Source organism: Felis catus, chromosome X (genome assembly GCF_018350175.1).
Source record: "Felis catus isolate Fca126 chromosome X, F.catus_Fca126_mat1.0, whole genome shotgun sequence".
Classification (NCBI taxonomy): Eukaryota; Metazoa; Chordata; class Mammalia; order Carnivora; family Felidae; genus Felis; species Felis catus.
The window spans coordinates 93,804,498-93,822,067 of record NC_058386.1 but is presented as its reverse complement, the minus strand read 5'-3'; the positions used below and the strand labels follow the sequence as shown (position 1 = coordinate 93,822,067).

General features: G+C 43.0%; 1 protein-coding gene across 4 annotated transcripts in view; it reads left to right on the top strand.

Annotated features, from left to right (window-relative positions):
• The first annotated feature begins 243 nt into the window (after nucleotides 1-243).
• The window catches only part of IL13RA2 (interleukin 13 receptor subunit alpha 2), a 39,262-nt gene continuing 21,935 nt past the window's right edge, over nucleotides 244-17,570 (top strand). For 3 of the 4 annotated variants that reach the window (XM_045050946.1, XM_019824194.3, XM_019824192.3), the window contains exon 1: nucleotides 244-398. The gene's annotated coding sequence lies outside the window, so the exon portion shown is untranslated. Of the gene's footprint in view, nucleotides 399-16,756; nucleotides 16,858-17,570 lie in introns of all 4 variants that reach the window. The other variant, XM_045050945.1, reaches the window with a different exon arrangement.

The following is a 17,570-nucleotide window of genomic DNA, read 5'->3' as shown; positions in this document are numbered from 1 at the left end:
GATAGTATACGCTGAGGAAACAGCGTAGACCTGGCAGTCACATAATTACCTTTGGATTATCTTTTAATTCCCAATGTGGTGAGTCACATAGTAAAATAACATTGGCATCCTGAAATGCCATAGCAGGAACTAATTAAAAAGGGGGAAAAAAATCACTCTGATGAATTTCGTGATTTCCTCCGAATCTTTTGACACATGTAACCTTGAATGCTGATCTGCTTTGAATGCAAATTTTCTCATGACAGTACATTTGGTAGATAAACCAGAGCTCCTCCTACATAAAGACTTCAGTTCTAAGGTCATTTAAAACCCATTAAGCTAAGAAGCTATTCATTGAGACAGATTTCAGTGGTATTTCAGAAGAATGTGATTATAACTGGACACATTATTCATTCACAGTAAGTCTGGAACTTAAGTTTGGGAGAGGGTGTGTGGGGATGAGAGGTAACTTACTTTAACTAATTAGTTCTTTTTAAATAAATAAATAATTTTTAGATAAAAAAAACTGGGCTCATAAATCTTTTCATGGCAAAAATAATTTGACTTGATATATATTGATTTGAGGAAATGCTGCATTTTTCGCATGAAGCAAATAGGTGCTGCATAATCAGTATGATAACATTTTTGCTTTTAGTTAATTTGTAGTTATTTCCTTATTGGCCTTTATCTCCTACAAAAATCATATTGCCTGTAAGCAAACCTGGTCCTTTGGAAATGGTAAGGATAATTGCATTGTAGAGTTAAGAGGTTTTCTGAAATTATTATTTATGTGGGTTTTTTTTTTCCCTATAGATGAGAATTCACTACTTTGCAGCAACTTTTCTCTCTTGAGCTCAGAAATAACCACAGAGCTCCTCTAAAAGGAACGACTTAGTATATTTTTATATGATGTTTTGATTTAATTTATGGAACATGTGTATCCTCTATATGTGATGTTTTCATTTATTTGGATATTATGGTTACATACATACAGTTATGAAAATATAAATTCCAATTTTCACTGCTTTTGGTCTGAAATGAACTAACATCCTATACATTTGATGCTTGTTTTCTTCTGAAAAAATAGTTAACAAGTAAATCTGACCATCACTTTTGCACACTGCACTCTCTTTGGATAGCTCCAGATTCGTGTTCTTTGTTTAATATGTAAGAGGGTATATCAAACCAGGACATGAATACAGGAAATTTACCAGTTGTTTTTGATACAAATTTTATTAAAATATGAAATGTTTTCGGGGCGCCTGGGTGGCGCAGTCGGTTAAGCGTCCGACTTCAGCCAGGTCACGATCTCGCGGTCTGTGAGTTCGAGCCCCGCGTCGGGCTCTGGGCTGATGGCTCGGAGCCTGGAGCCTGTTTCCGATTCTGTGTCTCCCTCTCTCTCTGCCCCTCCCCCGTTCATGCTCTGTCTCTCTCTGTCCCAAAAATAAATAAAAAACGTTGAAAAAAAATTAAAAAAAATATGAAATGTTTTAGAGAGTTTAAGACTTAAGCAAGCTGCATAGAATTATTATTGTTATTATTATTATTATTATTATGAACAGAGAATAATAAACTAAGGACTAAGAGCTTTTCATCTTAGTTTCTTTATCTGTGAAATGAGCCAAGTGCCCTAAGTGCCCTGACTAGGGCTAATGTAATGAAAGGGAATAGAAATGTTAAAAATGATCATTTAAACAATAGGGTTCAACAAAAGGAGCGGGGGGTGGGGTGGGTTTGCTTGTTCCTTTTTCATGTGTTTTTCAGGGTGTCTTCAAGGAATTGCTGGGAGGTGGCTCCTGGATGTGGAAGAAGGGGAAGGCAACTAGTAACAATTGAGTCATTATGCCCACTGTGCTGCAGACATTTACATGTACTATCTCATTTCATCATTTCCTAAACCTTATGGTGGCAAGTATCATTGCCTTCATTTGATAAGATAAGAAACTTGGGGCATAGAGAGCTCTGAAGTGTCTTGCCCAGATCTGTGTGGCTGCAGTCCCAGCGTCACTGCTGAAGCAACGCCGAGAAGATACGCTCTTTGGGATTATGTCTTCCATTCTCGCTGTGTAATCAAGCCTTATGCTGGTGAGATGGATAGTGTACAGGGCTGTAGAATAGGTCAGCAAGTGCCTATGGGGTGTGATTTAGGAGACTGTCAACAGGTGCCAGCTCACAAATATTTTCCTCGCTGGCCTGTCTCCGTCCCTTCGCCTGAGATTTTACCGCCAAAGTCATTACTTGGGACGTGGAAGCGTTTTGTTTACTTGTTTTGTTTTTCTTTGCCAGTGGGGACGCTGGGGAGACTTTCAAATGCACATATCCCTAGGCAGGTTCACAGATTGAATCTTTTATCACTTAATACCTCAGCAGGCAGCATGGAATAGGAGAAAGAACGCAGAGTTTGGAGCCAGGAAGACCTGCAACTGAATTCTGTTTCTGGCACATCCTCGCTGTTTAACTGGCACGTGATAGTGCATCTTTCAGAGCCTCCCTTTCTTCTCGAGGAAAACAGAGATAATCATGCGTATGCATAGGCCCTTTGCCTGGTAACCGTAACGTATGGAACATCGGGTATGGGCTGCCGTAATAGAGTGGGAAGAGCACTGGAACGGAAGGCAGGAGCCTTGGTGTCCTGCCATATCCGTTTCGTTTATTCCGGTAGATATTTACTGAGCATCTACTATGTGCCACGCACTGTGCTAGGCACTGAGGATACAGCATAAACCGTTTGAAGTCCCTGCCTCCTTAGAGCTTAAGTTCTAGTTCGTTGCTCACCCAACTATACCTGCATCCCGGTCACGTAGCGCAAAATACATGTGACCCCTGACCTCTCACTGAGTTTATGGTCTAACCGAGTAGAAGTGAATCCACTTATCCCACAATTTAGTCCAAGACCTATAGAACCTATACAACTAGGCTCCAATAAAAAGCGATTTATACATAGGACTGTCTTTACCAAAGTCACTAACTGCTTCTTATGTCCAAGTACAAGAGGCACATTGCCGTTCTTGTCTTACTAACCGCCCCTCCCCCCCGCCCCCACGCCATCCCTTTTGGCTTCGGAGCACTTGGCTTTTGAATACTTTTTTCCTTGAGATCTCCTACTTCACTAGTCTTCCTCGACGCCACTTGCTGTCAGTCCCCTTTATTACCACCAGTATTATTAACTCCAGACTCTTTTAACATCGCTCGGAAAACATGCCTGTGTACCTCTTACCCTGCAGCCCAAACAAACCGCCCGGACAGGTCTGGATTCGTTACGCTTTCTCACTTCCCTCCTTTGGCTTAATCAATTTCCGCTGAGGAGGAGTCCCTCCCTCATATTCCCTGCGCCGGCAAACACCTACTCCTTATCTATGAGATAGTTGAGGTACTACTTGCTGTAAGGACTCTTACTGGACCGCTACGGAGCAGATTAGGCACCTGTCCTCGGTGCTTCTAGGTGCTTGCCTCTCAGAACGTACCACACCTTATTATAATCGAAGTTACTGCGAAATTCGTCTGCAATTTCAGTATGGAAGAAATTTCACATTTCTTTTTTTTTTTTTCAATATATGAAATTTATTGTCAATTTGGTTTCCATACAACACCCAGTGCTCATCCCAACAGGTGCCCTCCTCAATGCCCATCACCCACTTTCCCCTCCCTCCCACCCCCCATCAACCCTCAGTTTGTTCTCAGTTTTTAACAATCTCTTATGCTTTGGCTCTCTTCCACTCTAACCTCTTTTTTTTTTTCCTTCCCCTCCCCCATGGGTTTCTGTTAAGTTTCTCAGGATCCACATAAGAGTGAAACCATATAGTATCTGTCTTTCTCTGTATGGCTTATTTCACTTAGCCTAACATTCTCCAGTTCCATCCACGTTGCTACAAAAGGCCAGATTTCATTCTTTCTCATTGCCACGTAGTACTCCATTGTGTATATAAACCACAATGTCTTTATCCATTCATCAGTTGATGGACATTTAGGTTCTTTCCATAATTTGGCTATGGTTGAGAGTGCTGCTATAAACATTGGGGTACAAGTGCCCCTATGCATCAGCACTCCTGTATCCCTTGAGTAAATTCCTAGCAGTGCTACTGCTGGGTCATAGGGTAGGTCTATTTTTAATTTTCTGAGGAACCTCCACACTGTCTTCCAGAGCGGCTGCACCAGTTTGCATTCCCAGCAACAGTGCAAGAGGGTTCCCGTTTCTCCACATCCTCGCCAGCATCTAAAGTCTCCTGATTTGTTCATTTTAGCCACTCTGACCGGCATAAGGTGGTTATTGTTGAGAGTGCTGCTATTTCAAAGTGTTCTTTAGGCTGCCTTGTATTCAGCATTCTGCCGGGAAAGTAAGATATGCAATTTCAGTTAATATTTGAGCATCCTGCTGGGTGACACAAATATTCTGAGGTCTTAGGCCACACCGAAGAGTAGGGAGGCCCTTTTGGTTGTTGATCTTTACTTCTCTGTCAACTCTCTGATATACCATTTTGTCTCCACCGGGGGCGGCCCTTTTACGTTTGCTGCTGCTACTGCTTCTAGACAAAGCTTGGGGGACTGGGTCATTGCTGAGATGAGGTCCCCTGGGTCTAGGGCCCAGCCCACTCATTAAAATACCTCTGAACTTTTGCCCCTTCCTAGGCTGCTACCATCCAATGTTGAGCTGTTCCCCCTGCTACTTCTAACCCCTGCCACACCCCTGACTTACTTTTGTCTAAGCTATATGTCCCTTTCCCTCCTGAGTGCCCTAAAAGGAAGTTCATCTGTCTTCTTGAGACCTGCATCCGTGCTCCTAAGCATAACCTCTCCCTTGAGCTTGGGTTTTGGCAATACAAAAGCTAGGAAGGTAAGTCTGTGCACAACTTCTGCTTTTAGTCTTGGCCATGGGGGGGAGGGATCCCCTTAAGCAAGGGAAAGAAGAGGAAAAAAGCCTGGTTTATCTCCTTGAAATGGGAGGGAGAAGCAAAAAAAAAAAAAAAAAAAAAAAAAAAAAACAACTTTGAGCAAAACACAGACAGTTACATTTGTCTGTTTCTTTTTCTTTTCTTTTTTTAAAAAATATTTTTAAATATTTATTTATTTTTGAGAGAGAAAGACAGAGCACGAGCAGGGAGAGGCAGAGAGAGAGGGAGACACAGGATTTGAAGCAGGCCCCAGGCTCAGAGCTGTCAGCACAGAGCCTGATGCGGGGCTCGAACTCACAGACCACGAGGTTATGACCTGAGCTGAAGTCAGACTGAGCCACCCAGGCGCCCCTATTTTTATTTTTTAATTCTTTTAATGTTTACTTATTTATATTGGAGACAGAGAGAGTGCAAGAGAGCAAGAGAGCATGCACAAGCAGGGGAAGGGGCAGAGAGACAGGGAGACACAGAATCCAAAGTAGGCTCCAGGCTCTGAGCTGTCAGCACAGAGCCCAACGCGGGGCTTGAACTCATGAACCGCGAGATCCTGACCTGAGACCAAGTCAGACACTTCAGCGGCTGAGCCACCCAGGCGTCCTTCTACTTGTCTGTTTATGAGTCTCTTCCCGTCATTAAATTGCAAGTGCCTTTGCAGAATTTCATTTCCTAATATTTCAGTAAAGAGTGTAGATGTAACTCACAGTCTAGTCTAGGAGAAGGAGTACTCAGAAAGCATACGGAGGGAAGTGCTGCTATCTGAGCTAAATCTCAGTGACGAGGAGGAATCCGTGAGTAGGCTGCATAAACCAGTATTGGTATCAGGGGACCTGCATGGACGAAAGTTTAGAGAGATAAGACAAGACCCTACTTTTTAAGATCTACATGCAGGAAATGACACTTAAAGTGCTGGTAAGGTCCAGATAATGAAAAGTGTTGATTGCCATGCTAAAGAATTGGTACTTTATTTTATGACAGGCAGTACAACATAGAGGTTGGGGCACAAATTCTGGAATGACTCTTGCCTGGCTTTGAATCTGGCCCCATCACTTATCAGCTATGAGATCCTGTGATAATCATTTACCTTCTCTGGATCTCGGTTGCCTTATTGCTGTGGTGAGGACTAAGTGAATTAATACAGTGAAAAGCTTTCAAAAGCACTGGCACACTGTGAGTCCGTTGAATTGTGAGCTATTACTATAAATTATTCTCTAGGACAACGGGAAGCGAGTGAAGGAGTTTAAGTGGACATATTTGCGTTCTGAAAAGGTCACACTGACTACTGCATGGAAAATGACACGAATCTGTCTTGTTAGAAGATGGAAATACATCAGGAGATGTGAAGGGCTAGGATGAGTCGTGGGAATGAAGATGGAGTGATAATGGATGGATCCCCAAGGTATTTAGGGAATGGAATCTTTAGGATATTGTGTGTGTGCGTGTACGAAATGGTGGTTGACGATAAATGAGAAAAAGGAATCTGGAATGACTCCTATGTTTCCATTTAGGACACCGCTCGGGAAGTCATGCTACCATTTGGTACTAGAAATAGAGGAAAGGAAAGAGATGATAAGTTACATTAATGCTTTGAGTATTCCTAGTCCCCGTGTGTATTCATGTTCTTTGAAACAGAGAAAAGTGAATTACGTTGTCCATCAGTGTTTTGAAATCATCTATGGAAGGATTCTCTGGACATTTTAAGATAATCTGCATAAGTGGGATTCATCACTGTTCCAGGGAAGATATACTTTCTTCTGCTGTTCTTTGATAAGTGCTAGTTTGTTACTTACATAGCTCAAAAACATTATTTCTTTATTTTTTTTTTTTAGAGAGAAGCGCGCATGTGCAAGTTGGGGAGGGGCAGAGGGTGGTAGAGAATGCTAAGTAGGCTTCACGCTCGGGGTGGAGCCCGACGTGGGGCCTGATCTCACAACCGTGAGATCATGACCTGAGATCATGAAATCAAGAGTTGGACACTTAACCAACTGCCTCTCAAGAATATTATTGAGAAGAATCCTTTGGTGACCAAAGATGCTAAAGTATCAAGGTCCCATGATAGAGCACTGGTAAGTGTATTTTGGATCAGGAGTCTGTCAGCTTTCCCAAACAAAAGTCTTAAAGCCATAGCGGTTCATTCATTTATTCATTCACCAAACACTTGTTGCCTGCTCTGTGATGGGCCTTGTGTTAATATAAAAGCAGAAGCGGGGCGCCTGGGTGGCTCAGTCGGTTAAGCGTCTGACTTCAGCTCAGGTCACGATCTCGCGGTTCGTGAGTTCGAGCCCCGCGTCGGGCTCTGGGCTGATGGCTCGGAGCCTGGAGCCTGCTTCCGATTCTGTGTCTCCCTCTCTCTCTGCCCCTCCCCCATTCATGCTCTGTCTCTCTCTGTCCCAAAAATAAATAAACGTTAAAAAAAATAAAATAAAATAAAAGCAGAAGCAGTTCCTCCTGTCACGGGCCTCACAGTTGACCATGAGTGATAGAGAGATGAGTATTCCAGGCAGATATGGTGAGAGTGGTGAGAAGTAGTCAGACGCCACAGTATTTAGGACCCTGAGGACCAAGTAAACAATTTTTATCTTTATCCCAAGATAACGAGGAAGCCCTGAAGAATTTTTAGCAGGACAGTTGCATAGTCAGATTTGCACTTAGAAAACAGAAGAAAGGCAGTGTGGAAATAGAGCAGGGCCAGAGTAAATTCGAGGAGATGTATTAACAAGCCATTGTAGGGGCTCCTGGCTGGCTTAGTCCGTAAAAGCATGAGACTCTTGATCTTGGGGTCATGAGTTCAAGCCCCATGTTGGGCCTAGAAATTACTTTAAGAAATGTTTGTTAGTGTCCATAAGTGATAGTTAAAAGTTGAATATAGATTTTTTTTTTTTTAAAGAAGCTATTGTAACAGTCTAGGCAAATTATGGTGGTGATTTGGACTAGCCTGGGAGGGATATGGATGGGTATGAGGAGTTTCAAGGGAGGTTTGAAAAATGGATTGAATCCCATTGCAGACTGGACGTAGGAGATACAGTATCAGGTGTTTAGGGCGGCAGTTTCTTTGGTTTCTGGCTTGTACTGTTGAATGGACATCACTGCCAACTAGCTAGTTCGGATGAGAGATAAATGTCTGAAAGCCATTGTCGTATGGATGGTAATGGAAGATGTGGAAATAGATAGTAGATAAAATCACCCAGAGAGAACACATTGTCCGAAGAAATGAGGGCCTCAAAGAACTCTGACGTGAAATATTAGGACACTAGAACGCTCTTGTCAGAAAAGCCAAGGGAGTAGTGTTTCAGGGATGGTGATAAACAGGTGAATGCCACCAAGAGAGAAAGAAGATTGGAATAAAAAGTATTGATTGGATTCAGTAACCAGGAAGTCATTAGTTATTCTAGCGGGACCTGTTTTAAGAGAGTCATGGATTGGTGGCGGGACGAAGGAAGAAACTAGAAGGAAACGGAATGATAAAGAGTGAGTGGGGGTGTGGAGAAAGTACCAAGTATAGACAACTCTTTCTAGAAATTTGGCTGTGAGGAACGATTGGAGCAGTAGTAGCTGGAGGCAAATATGTGGGCAAGGTAGTTTATGTTTTTTAAGCTTAGGGAGTAAAGAGCATGTTTGAATGCGAATGGGATGTATCTGACTGAGAGGTATATCTGCACCTACGTTGAAGATATTAAAGAGAGAAGGAAAGCATTGAATTGTAAGGTTCTGATAACGTGGGCAGGGTATGTGTTTTAGCTTAGATGGGTGTAGGACCTATACTTCGTTTATTATAGCAGGAGGGAAGGAAGAAAGGATGCGGGAAATGCGTGGAATCATGAAGATGACCGAGTTTGCGTCTGACAGCTTAATTTCGTTTTTAAAGAGACCAGGTCATATGCTGAGGTTGGAGGAGAAGGGATAAAAGAATGAAAGACATCAGAAGAAGGTTTTCATTGTTGTCAGTACTGGAATAAAGTTGAACAGAGACCTGTAATGGTGTTTTTGAGCGGTACTGTGGATTGATTTAAAATGGAATGTTAGGAATTTATCATGAAACTAATCTACTGTGGGACTTCTTCCATCAGCACCCACCTGCGCAGTGACAGGCACAGAGGAAACCTGAGAGTTGAGTTCATTCAGATTTGGGATTTTGTTAGGAAGTTACGATAAAAAGCAGAGAGGCAAGTTTAGTTTTGGGTGTGGAAGCTAATCTAGATCGCATAAAGAAAGGGAAAAAAGGGGGTGCCTGGGTGGCTCGGTCCGTTGAGTGCTCAGATCATGATCTCACGGTCCATGAGTTCGAGCCCCGTGTCGGGCTCTGTGCTGACAGCTCAGAGCCCGGAGCCTGCTTCGGATTCTGTGTCTCCCTCTCTCTCTGCCCCTCCCCCGCTCGCACTGTCTGTCTGTCTGTCTGTCTCTCTCAAAGATAGAGAAGTAAACATTAAAAAAATTTAAAAAAAAAGAAAGAAGAGGCAAAATCTGACGGATGAATTTGGAAAAAAGCAGTCAAGTCTTCGCAAAGCAGAAAAATGATCAGAGTGGCAGTACTTAAAAACATAAGCTCAAAAGAAATGGAATTATGGGAAAATCATTTTATTTCTCTGGCCTCTATTTTCTCATTTATATATAAGCCATGGTAGAAGCCGTGTGTGTGTGTGTGTGTGTGTGCGCGCGCGTGTGTAAATTTGTACACATATCTCATTGCCTTTTGGTAGTAAGTATCAATAGAATCAGGTCGGCCTCGTTGCTCCCAAAGAGCATCCCACCCACTTCTAAGGAATGAAGTGGAATTGGGGGGGTCGGAGGTATTAGTCATTCTAACTTTCCCTTGGATGCTCAGGCAAAGGAAGACAAAGCCATGTTTTAAAAGGCGTGATTCTATTAGAGGTACTTTTTCTTTTCCCTAGGCACGTTTGGCTTTGCTCACCCAGCAGCGATTAATCTCTGATTGTGGAATCAGCCTTGTGCTTCGTCTAGCACTTTTGCAGGAAGAACAGCGCACGCTGTTGATAGAGCTGGTACTGATTTATCGAGAGGCCGCTTGAACTCCAGGGCATCTTGATAACAACCAAAGCATGTGGGATGAACTGTCAATATCTGGGAAAGGGGAAGTTACATGTGATTAAAACTATGTGAGTGCTTCAGCAGAACCTCCAGAGGGCCTTGGAGAGTCCTCGACGACTTAGATCCTCTTGTGGATGACTCGTGTGTGTGTGTGTGTGTGTGTGTGTGTGTGTGTGTGTGTGTTTGGTGAAAAGTTTCTGCTGTGGCGTTTTGTGGCTGTAATATTTGCAAGTGGGGTGGTTCAGTATGTTCTCCCCTCCCCTGCCCAAAGTATCTGTTTGGAGGCTTCAGTCAAAGGAAGTGCGGCATAAGCTTAATTGTGGCCCTTTACAGGAACGAGCTTCTGACTCAGGCTACGTAGAAAATGAGGGGTTGGACCATAATAATGCAAAGTTCTTTTATTTCTTGGAAATTTGTGCTTGAAGGGTTATGAACTTTTAAAGTATTTTAATACACAATGCTAAATACTTCTCTAGTTAGGTTATGGGTTTTGCTTAAATAAGAAAGTGGTTTATTTTGCTCTCACATGACTGTCTTGAGGTAGCTAATCCAAGGCTGCAGAAAGAATATGCAACTTTATTGCATGAGGTCAAGAGCCCTGGGCTACTCTGAACTTGTTGTTCTGCCACACCTAGGGTGTTTCCCTCATCTACTTGTTCAAAGGTGGCTCACTGCCAAGACCATATTCTAAGCAGCAGAATGGGGAAAGGAGAAAAGGTCCATTCTCGGGGGTCGCCGGGGTGGCTCAGTCGGTTGAGCGTCCGACTTCGGCTCGGGTCATGATCTCACTGTTGGTGAGTTCGAGCCCCGTATGGGGCTCTGTGCTGTCAGCTCAGAGCCTGGAGCCTGCTTCGGATTCTGTGTCTCCCTCTCTCTGTCCCTCCCCCACTCACGCTCTGTCTCTCAAAAAATGAATAAACGTTAAAAAAAAATGTAATGAAAAGGTCCATTATTTTTATTTTATTTTATTTTTTTATTTGTTTGCTATTTATTTGTTTGTTTGAGACAGAGAATGAGAGAGAGAGAGAGAGAGAGAGAGAAGGGGCAAAGGGAAAGAGAGAGAATCTTAAGCAGGCTCCACACTCCACGCAGAGCCCGACACAGGGCTTCATCTCCCATCTATGACCTCAGATCATGACCTAAGCCAAAATCAAGAGTCAGACACTTAGCAGACTGAACCACCCAGGCGCTCCAAGGACCATCCTTTCTAAAGGCATGACCCAGAGATTGGAGATAACACTTCCGTTTATATCTTTTGGGTCAGAACTTAAGCACATGTCACGTAGCTGAAAAGATGTTCAGAAATGTTGGTCTTCGTTTTGTGTAGACACAAACTGCGTTAAAAATTCTCTGTGCTCTGCCTGTTCATCCCTCTCCCTCACTCCAACCCCTGGCAACCTTTGGTCATTTTATTATCTTCATGCTTTTGCCTTTTCCAGAATGTCATATAGCTGGAAGCATATAGTATGTAGCCTTTTCAGATTGGCTTCTTTCACTAGGTAATAGGTGTTTAAAGCTCCTCCATGTCTTTAAAAAAAATTTTTTTTAATGTTTATTCATTTTTGAGAGAGAGAGAGAGAGACAGAGTGTGAGTGGGGGAGGGGCAGAAAGAGGAGGCAGGCTCCAGGTTCCTAGCTGTCAGCACAGAGCACGATGCGGGACTCGAACCCACGAACCATGAGATCATGACCCGAACTGAACTCAAGAGTCGGATACTTAACCAACTGAGCCACCCAAGAGCCCCCCCCCCCCCATGTCTTTTCATGGCTTGATAACTCATTTCTTTTTAGCACTGAATAATATTCCATTGTCTGTCTGGATGTACTATAATTTATGGATCTATTCACCTCCTGAAAGACATCTTGGGTTGCTTCCAAGTGTTGGCAATCATGAATGAAACTGCTAAACACATCCACGCTCGGATTTTTGTGTAGACGTAGCTTTTGACTTCTTTGGGTAAATACCAACAGGCACGATTGCTAGGTGGTATCGTAAGAATATATTTAGCTTTGAAGAATTCGCCACACTGTCTTCCCAAGTGGCTGTGCTGTTTCGCATTCCCACCAGCGATGAATGATCGTTCCCGCCGCTTCACATCCCCTTTATCATTTGTTGTTGGTGGTGTTCCAGATTTTGGCCACTCTACTCGGAGTGTAGTGAGTAACTGTGTTTCTGACTGCTCCTTGAGTAGGCTCGAGCGTAGGGAACAGTGCGTTTTGCTTGTTTTCGTATCTGTAGCCTTGAGTGCAAAATGGATGCTCAGGAAATGTCTGGGAAATGAAGATCTGGATGGATGCCTATGACCGTGTCAGCATCCATACAGCCATCAGACAGGTTAGAAAAATAGAGACTCGGAGATTCCGTTTTGATGAGAAGACTCTAAAGTCACTTAGGAAACGTGGTCTAACCCAGGTTCAAAAGCAGCTATCGAAAACAGTGAGAGGGGCGCCTGAGTGGGTCCGTCAGGTAAAGCGTCTGACTCTTGATTTCGGCTCAAGTCATGATCTCGTGGTTTGTGAGTTTGAGCCCCGTGTCCGGCTCGGCACTGACAGCGTGGAGCCTGCTTGAGATTCTCTCTCTCTGCCCCTCCTCCACTCATGCTCTCTCTGTCTCAAAATGAAAAGCAAAGCAAAACAAAACAAAAAAAAAACAGTGAGAAAGTGGGTAGGTAGGTAGATCTATCACTTGGGATTATGAAGTGGATTTAGTTAGAGCTTTTAGGCAGATGATTATAAAGAACCAGTAGTCTTAAAATAGGAAATTCATTTTTAGGAAGGGCAATAAGCCCACTGGAAAACAATCTCTGCCTGCATACAAGTACAAAAATAACTCTTTTTTTGTCATATGCAGTTAAAAATTTTTTTTTAACGTTTTTTCATTTTTTTTTTAATTTTTTTTTCAACGTTTATTTATTTTCGGGACAGAGAGAGACAGAGCATGAACGGGGGAGGGGCAGAGAGAGAGGGAGACACAGAATCGGAAACAGGCTCCAGGCTCCGAGCCACCAGCCCAGAGCCTGACGCGGGGCTCGATCTCCCGGACCGCGAGATCGTGACCTGGCTGAAGTCGGACGCTCAACCGACTGCGCCACCCAGGCGCCCCACGTTTTTTCATTTTTGAGAGAGAGAGAGAGAGAGAGAGAGGGAGAGAGACATGGAGCACGAGTGGGAGAGGGGCAGAGAGAGAGGGAAAAACAGAATCCGAAGCGGGCTCGAGGCTCTGAGCTGTCAGCACAGAGTCTGACCCGGGGCTCAAACTCACAGGCCAAGAGATCATGACCTGAGCCACAGTCTGAAGCTTAACCAACTGAGCCACCCAGGTGCCCCTGTCATAAGCACTTTTAAAAAGTAAGCTTACAAGGTTCCAAAACCGGTTTAATCTTCAAGTGACCATGGGAAGTATTATTCTGAAGCTGAAGAGCTAATGAAAGTGTATTGAGAAGAGAGAATGTTCCGGTGTTTTAAAAATGAAAGGCAGGAAAAATAAAAGAAGATAAAAACAGAGAGGGAGGCAAACCATAAGAGACTCTTAAGTATAGAGAACAAACTGAGGGTTGATGGAGGGGAGGGGGGTGGGGGGGATGGGCTAGATGGGGGATGGGCATTAAGGAGGGTACTTGTTGGGACGAGCACTGGGTGTCCTAGGTAAGTGACGAATCAGTACAGTCTCCTGAAACCCAATATTACATCATATGTTAACTACCTTGAATTTAAGTCAAAATTTGGAAAAAAAAAAAATGGAGCACCTGTGTCCCTTTATAGCAAACCCCTCAGCAGAGTTGTCTATACTCATGGTTTCCATTTGCCCATCTATCCTTTTGTGAACCCACTTTAATCTGAGATTTGCTCCAGATACTCCACTTTTCCCCTTATCAGGGTCCCCAGTTTCTTCCCATTTTCCCAATCTATTAGACCATTCTCAGGCCTCATCTTATTTGTCCTGTCAGCAGCTTTTGACATTGTCTATCACTCTATCCTTGAACCCTTTTCCTTACATGGTTTCTGGGGCACCAAAACCTCTAGAGGTTTTCCTCTTACCTCCCTGGCCTCGCCTTAGTCTCCCTTGTTGGTATATCCTCATTGTTTGACCTCTGTATATTAGAGTGTCCCAGATCTCAGGCCTTGGTTCTCTTTTCTTTATTTCCTCTACTTTATAGTATACCCTAGAGGACTTCAATTGTTCATGTGGCTTTAATACTATCTATATACTGGTGACTGTCAAATATATATCTGTCGCTCTGGTCTTTCCCTGAATTTCCAGAGTCAGATGTCCAACCGCCTATTCATCTTCTCCCCTTGGGTGTTGAGTTAGGCAGCTTGAACTGAACCATCCAAAGCTGAACTCTTGTCCATCATCCCCAGGCCCCATCAACGATGATCCTGTTGCCCATGACAAAAATAGAGGCGTCCTCTGATACTCTACACTCAGTCCATCGGTAGATCCCATCAGGGTCTCCACTGCCTTCAGCTTGATCCATGTCACCGTCAGCTCTAACCTGCATTATTGCTCCTACCTCTTCCTTCCGTACAGAGCAGCCTGTGAAAATGTAAGTTACATCATGTGACCATACTCACGGCTGTGCAACTGCCTCCCCCTTTACTAAAATAAATGGGAAATTCGGTACCATGGTCTGCCTATCTTTATGAGATCATTTAACCTTTTCTCTTTTCTGTCCTACTGGGCTTGCTATTTCTAGAACTGCGACGCTGATTCCCACCTCAGGGCTTTCGATTGTGCTATTCCTTCTGCCTGGAAGATTCGTCTCCTGTGTCTTTACCTGATTCATTTCCTCACTTCATGGAAGTCCTTCATGCCACCCTATTTAAAAGGAGTCCTCATTACTCTCTTTCAAATTATCCTGCTTTATTTTTCTTGATAGAAATTATAACGATCTGATATGTTTATCGTCTGTCTCCCACACCAGAAAGTTAGTTCCAAAAGGGCAGGTGTTTTTGTCTTATTCCCTGTTGTATCCCTCATGCCTGGAAGATTGCCTGGCATGTGGTAGGCTTCCAAAACTAATTGGTAAATAATGAATACACAATAGAAATATTTATACGTTTTCGTTAACATTCTTTTCTATAATTAATGGTACTATACACAGTATAATATCGTATTTTCATGTATTTACAATTGAAGCCTCACGAACATGAAGGAACATACTGGTAGAATAATCTTGAAGTCACATAAAACCTGCTATTATTGTACAATTGTACATTTTGTATTCTGTTTTTACTTAATTCGAGGGGGTGGGGCACACTCTATTATTTACTTTTGAAATTGTTACGCGAAGTGAATGTTTTGAGTACACAGTGTTTGCTTGCTGACACGTATTTGGGAGCATCTGGGAATGAGAAGGGTGTTGAACAAAAGAGATTGTTTTCCTAGTTCCAGAGAAGTGGTGCCTTTCAAGATAACTGCTTTGCTCTACAGTATGACTTCACTTGAATAGCATGTAAGGTATATTTCATAATAGCAATTTGACCAGTTCTAAAAAGTGGATGAAGTGGGGGAGTTTTTTAAAGGGTTGCAAAAGCCTGTTGGTGGTTTGGTGGGTGGGATTATGAACTAATAAAGCTCTGATCAGCTCAGATGAGGGACTAATTCTGAAATGTGTAAACTGCTTCGTGAATTAACACTGTGAACCTGGCGGTTGCCGTTGTAGCTCAAAAGCGAATTCACTGGTTTTGAGGGTGCTTTAGGAAACTTGTTAGCTGGGTGAACTCAGGATGTCTTATAGGAAACCATCTAAAAAAAAGAACGGGGTGGGGGGGATCCCTGGGTGGCTCCGTTGATTAAGTGTCTGACTTTGGCTCAGGTCATGATCTCACGGTCCGTGGGTTCGAGCCCCGCGTCGGGCTCTGCGCTGACAGCTCAGAGCCCGGAGCCTGCTTCCGATTCTGCGTCTCCCTCTGTCTCTGCCCCTCCCCCAACTCACTCTCGGTCTCTTTCTCTCTCTCTCTCTCTCAAAAATAAATAAACATTGAAAAAAATGTAAAAGAAAAATGAGGGAGTAAGATGACTGACCTATGTTTTACAAGATTCATTGAACATATTTCATAAATATCAATATGCAATGTCATGTTATACAGAACCAGTTGTTAAAGTGATATTTGTTGAAGAGAGATCCTACCTCTCCTTCCTTGGTCTACAGCGATTGTTGTCATTCAGCATGTGTCTAACGTTTCTGTGTGTTTCTGCGGGAAATGAATCACACTTGACGAGTGGCAAGAACGATGAATCTGTCTGAAGAACAGATTATTTGCTAGTTATTATCTAAATCAGATTTGACTCACCACTCGTTCCTATGTGACTGTACTGTTACCGAGCCGTGTATTTGTATTGATCTCAGCGTGTTGTCAGGCCTCGGGGTCTGGCGGGTTCCAGAGGTGCCGATTATGATGCTGAGTCATGGCCATATGCCAGAAGCTATGAATAGACCTTTGTACATGTTGGATAGTCTCCTTGAAACAAGATTCATTATTCAGGAAGCTAGTGCTTTTGAGTCACATCCTGAAACCATGGATGGATACGCAGCGGATTAACTGATACGAGAGGAAATTGGTCCCTCCACCTTTCCATTTTTCTCTCCTCAAGCTCTACTTCTCTAGAGATGTTGCCTTTTTCTTTTTTCTCCCAGCCCTATTCTTACTGCTCTGGCTGTTTCTCTAGACACTTTAAATAATGTGAATGGAAGGTTTCAAGTTTTATAACGCTGATTTTTTTCAGTCTGACGGCAACATAAATAACATGGCCATACTTTTTTGTACGTGTTTTTTTTTTTTTTTTTAAGAAGTCATCTGAGGGACATTGTCAAACTCCATTCATTATTTTCTAATCAATAGGTATTTGTCTCTGTAACGTGGTTGCTGCCTTGACAAACACAAGGACGCCCTGCGGTCATTTCATATGCTTTGGAATAATCTTTTTGTATTTCTTTGTCAAGGTAGGAAAGGAACTTTTCTGCAAAGCCATATTATGCGAGTGACTACCTTCTCAGCCTTGCCACATTTTTCTGTCCCTTACTTCTTTTCCCTTGCCTTTCAACACAGATTCGTACCAGCTGGTGGGACCTCTCTAAGCCCCAGTTTTATTGATTGTAAATATTTAATACCAACCTTATACACCTGCAGGGGTGTTGAAATCATTCAGTACATTCTTTGTAAGCTGTGAAAAGAGAGGCGAATGCCTGAAATGAATTATTATGAAGACACCTATCAGTAAACGCAATTGACGTATGAACAGGGGTGGGGGAAGTTGGAGGTTAATAATAAGTGTCTACTTACCAACAGGTGGACGGGTCAATTTTGCTGAATTAGTAGGGGCAAATGTGTAGGGTTGCAACAAGTTATTTTCAAATTTTTGACTAGTAGCCTGGTGCTCCGAAGCACACAGAGCATGCTCAGAGCATACATTCACCTACATTGTCTCATTTAATCTTCAGCCCAAGTCTTCCAGGCTGCATCCTCACCCCCACTTTATAGACGGAAACGGAATTATAATTTCCCTCCAAGAGCATTAGTGGTCGAGGCAGGGCCGAAATGCAGTTTGATACACCATTGTGCCTTTTAATACAACAGGTTCCTCAGCTACGTATCTATTTGTTTATCCAAAGATCAATTAGTCCTGTCAGCTTTTACATACAATGCTGTGATTCTG